Source organism: Rhopilema esculentum, chromosome 10 (assembly GCF_057945365.1).
Source record: "Rhopilema esculentum isolate cy_ngs chromosome 10, ASM5794536v1, whole genome shotgun sequence".
Classification (NCBI taxonomy): domain Eukaryota; kingdom Metazoa; phylum Cnidaria; class Scyphozoa; order Rhizostomeae; family Rhizostomatidae; genus Rhopilema; species Rhopilema esculentum.
The window spans coordinates 16,122,540-16,127,361 of record NC_142824.1 but is presented as its reverse complement, the minus strand read 5'-3'; the positions used below and the strand labels follow the sequence as shown (position 1 = coordinate 16,127,361).

The following is a 4,822-nucleotide window of genomic DNA, read 5'->3' as shown; positions in this document are numbered from 1 at the left end:
TCCCTAATGCTTTTGTTAGGATGCAAATTGCTGTCAGTTATAGTTATGTTGATTCTCGTTTTCTGGGATCTTTTAGCTGCTTTGGAAAAAACTCTAGCTGCCACCGACACCGATAACTTTTTCACCATATGTAAATGCTTCATCTTGTTTCCGTGCTATGCGTGGCGGTGGATGCGCAAATTTCAAGGGGAATGCGAGTGCAGCAGTCACATTCCCTCATTAGTATCTCAATTGGAAATGTCATGTAAAATTCGCTCGGTGGAAGAAACGCTTTAGGTATTTCAGAGACCTTCCTGCCATAAAATCAATAAAGGATCAAGCAAAAGTAGTTCCTCCGTTGGTTAAATATGATATTCTTGTTGGCAATAAATCTAAAAATCCAGGCCCTCTTTAGGTTAAATTGTGCCTTATTTCCATTTCCCCTAAAGTTTAAAAACTGCAATTCACAATGAGATCCAGATTATTCGTAAAATTCAAAAGGCATGCTAAGATGGAAAGAGTGATCCAAATTGACAACCAGTGCTGCTTGTTACCTAGAAGTAACTGACAACATGGTATTTTTCAAGACCATAGCGAAATTGTACGAGTTATTTCTAACTGCTGTTCAATTTGTTTGCAAAAAAAGAATTTTCAAGAGGGTTAGGAGGACTGCTTTAGTGAAATTTGCTTAAAAAGTTCATTTTCCAGGGAACTGGAAGCATCAAAATTCGAAAATTTTATCCTTCGGCGGCAACCATGGTGCCGCCTCGGGTAGTAACTATATCCTTCACCCGTTCCGATATAGAGATTTGACAAAACTACTAGGAAAGCCCGTTATTATCATATAAAAATATATGTGGCGAATTATATACAGAGTTAGATTCACAAAATGTATTGCAGAGGTTTGTGACAGCAGCTATATAATTTCAGGCAATCATTTTTCAATCAGGTAAATTTGTAATCCACAACCCTACAAGGCCTGCCTCGGCCACAAGGCCAAAAGGCCAAAAGGCCACAAGGCCACAAGGCCACAAGGCCAACCATCCCCCCCCCCCCAACAAGGCCTGCCTCGCGACGGCCCTGGAGAGCGACCCCGACAATATCGCAAAAATTGGTCTGTCGTGGCGAAAACTCGGTTCCTTCAAAGAACATCCCCTTAAAAAAAATTTGCAATTGCGCCCCTGAATGAAATCTATGCTGTTTCAATTTGGAAAATCTTCTGCAACTACTGACAATATTGACAATTTCAATATTCAAGATGCTACACCAGTATTTATGCAAATCCACTAGGATTTCAACTCGAATGAAATTGAAATTTTGTAATGATTATGCCAATAACAGGTGTGATTGATTTTTCCAAAAAAATGATTGTTTAAATTCCAAAGCTCAATTTTTTATTGGTGGATTTTTATCTTTTTCTACATAAGCTCCAAAAATATGATAGAATACGGTAAACAAGAGTGGCTATGGAAGCAAGGAAAGTATTGTACAAAATAAGGCAATGTATTTCATGAAATTTTTGGAAAATGTTTTACGAAATTCGCTACACTGGTTGAAAGCTATCTTTCGCAGCTTGGAATTTTGTTCTAAAAAAATGAATTTTACTTCTCTTTCATTATATAAATTATGTTAAAATTTTGTTGATGTTCCAAGAACTTTGACAGGCATTTACACGCCTCTTTGAACAAAATCACAAAGGGGGGCTGCGATGCCATTACTCGCGTAAAAAAACAAAGCGAAGATCTCAACACTTCAATTAACGCTTTGTCGTAGTATCACAATCACCTCAAAGCAAACAACATTGATTCACGTTTGCGAAACTCAAATCAACTAGTAACATGGCTAATGAAACGCAACCTGGCATGCCACCCTATTCCTCAACCAAATTTTCTGATGTCTTGCAATTTTTCACAAAGATTGTATGTTACCACAGTGGTAATACCACTTATCTGGTAGATAGGTATCTTAGGCCGTAGTTTCAATCATGTTGGTAGCGCTCGGGGTCAAATAGGGAACGGGGTCAAATAGGGAAATCGGGGTCATATAGGGAAATCGTTTATAACTCCAAAAATTGGACAGATATCTCAAAACAAACGTCAGAATCGGATTCGGCATGCCTCAATCTACCCTTTAGATGCTTATTTAATTCAACTACGGCAATTTTAACAGAATAAATGATAATGTTTTTCTTCTACGTTAGCTTGATGCGTGTCTCCTCCGTAGCGACGGGAGCAAATAGGCAAAGCACGTTGTCAGCTGTGAATCAGTGAACGAGTCAGCGCTTTTGTCGTCCCAGTAAAACTCGAAAACATCCGCACCGCCCCTTCTCTATCATTTTCTTTGACCAGGCTTTTCTTTTGCCATAAATATTAAAGCAACGTTTCCGTTCATGCATCCCGTAATACCAACGAGAGTTACCGCAAATCCAGTGGCGTACCCAGGGCCGGGGTAGTGGTGGGTCTGGGGCGCAGCCCCTAAAATTTTTTTGGACCACGCCCTTAAAACACTCCCAAATGCGGGGAGACGCTCTTTTTGCAAAATTTCCCCCCATTATTTGATTCATGTTAGCTTCGGTGAATAGCAAAGTATTTTACAATTGTTATTGACACAAGTGTAATATGTTCAGCGGTCTAAGCACTTATTTTCAGAATCAAACGAAAGAACAACGACAAATTTATCGGAACAACAAGATGTATATCGACGAAATGCTTTTACAAATAAATCGTAATTTTAGACTAACTGGAGAACCTTTCTCGAGCGCTCTCATAAAACGAACTAATTGTGTAAAAATCTAAATACATAATTGTGCGATATGATAGTATAGCTCAAGGGACAAATAAATGATACGTGAAGGTCTATTTAAAATCTGCAATGTTAATAGGATTAAAAAATATTATGCGGAGAAAATACAAATGTGTTACTGAGTTAATTAGAAAACGTGAAGGTAGGAAACAAGCAAATTAATAGAGAGTGCGGAAAAATAACCGACCCGAGCGAGACTCGAACCCACGACCCCTGACTTCATACGTCAAGTGCTCTACCGCTGAGCTATCGGGTCGTGATTTCAAGCCAACACCCAAGTTCGAGTCATTCACCCGCACTGCCCCTCTCTTGGAAACAAGCAAAATGAGATTCGAAATAAACCTCCTATGTAGACTTACTCCATGAGCCTCTGTTTCGCTACTGCCTCACTTGACGGACGCTACAACAGAGACTCATAATCCAAAGTACTCAAAAACTGGCAACTTCAATTTTGTCTCGTTCTCGATTTCTTTTCAAATATTTCAAAATCATATTTCCCCTTGATTTGCACATTTGCACAGCTTTTTCATTCGCGTGTAAAGATGTTAGTTTTTTCGTACGTATGGATGGTTTTTTCTTCTTTTCTCTGGGAATTGCATTTTCTCTGGTGTGGCAGTTACAGTGAAGACTTTGCAACAGTAAGTTATCCTTTTTGCAGTATTCTTCTGTAATTTTTTCAAAGAAGTCATGTAGAAAGATTTTTATAATTTATTTCACTTCTTTGCGTGAATTACTGTGCCTTGTGGCTGGCAACAAACACGTGGATAAGTTTGTTAGCTCCATGATGATATCTTAAGTCAAATTAATGGAGATAGATAAGTAACTGAAGGAGAAAGGCTTGGTTCAGGAAGGTCAAAAACAAGGGCCGATTTTTTTCAAGGCGTTTATTCTACCAATAAATTTTCCAGACCAGTTCAATTTTGATGTCACTTTCAAGTATAGTAAGTTAAGCCAAATTTTGAACTAGGCCTTGTAGCTAGGACCGCGGCAAAAACTAGGATATTGAAATGGATAAAGTTGTGCCTCTTGTTATTGTGAGTAATTTTTTGTTATGTCTATGTTCTAGATGACAACTCAATGAAGACAGACAATTCTCCCAATAAAGTAAAATTTCATTGTGGACTTTTTCAAGAATATAATATGAACTCATTTATAGTATAATTTATAACTTCAGTTTTGTCAAAGTATCTTTTTGTCTTGACTGTTTATTACGTTGTAGTAAACATGCTTGCATCCAATTGAATTTGGTATATACTAATTATATTCACTGAGTTGTGGTGTTTATTGTCTGAACTTCTCCAATATCAGGGTGCATTCTCCATGTAGGTAGGGCCGAATTTATCTGGACTGGGATTAGAAAAATCCCTTAGGTGTATGAAGGAAAAGTCCTTTTACTCTACGTATCGTCGACAGGAAATCCCTAGGATCAATTAATTCTAACGGTTGTTGGTGTATCATTGACAGAATTATTATAAATTTGTATGGAAATACAAAATTATCTTATCCTGTTTAACAAAAGTTGTAATCATTATTTTTGATTAAATTTTAGCAGGTCTCACTATGGTTTCAAGGTTCTCCGATAAAAAAATCGACACTTCGATCTTTTAAAGTAATTTATCAAATATTTGATGAAAAGTGTTGCTAATTTTTTAAAGTTTTTTTTTTAAATTGGTTCTTGGCTATAAACTAGCGCCTAGTGGCTTCACAAAGGTGAAGTTCAAAATTCACTGGTCAGGTTGTTTTCAACGCTGTCGTCATTTAATTCTTTTCGTCAAGCCAGCGCGATACTTCTGAGAGTGGAGTGTACTAAGGCATATCCTCGGGACAAAAATTTCATACAAAAATGATACAAAGTGTTTCCATATGCAGTAGAGGGCGAACGCAAAAACGTGTTTTTCATTGTACGCTTTGCAATAGAATTCACTTTCAAAATCTTCGAAAACAGCCAACAGTTTTCTGCCATTTCTCGACAGTGATATTTTGTAACGCTAACAACACGGGGGTTAGGATGTTTTTAAAAAGATACCTCGTTATGAAAGAA

At 37.5% G+C, this 4,822-nt stretch overlaps 1 non-coding gene across 1 annotated transcript; it reads right to left on the bottom strand.

Annotated features, from left to right (window-relative positions):
• Positions 1-2,964: 2,964 nt before the first annotated feature.
• Positions 2,965-3,037, bottom strand: Trnah-aug (transfer RNA histidin (anticodon AUG)). Its single transcript has one exon. It is a non-coding gene; the product is annotated as a tRNA-His (tRNA).
• Positions 3,038-4,822: the final 1,785 nt, after the last annotated feature.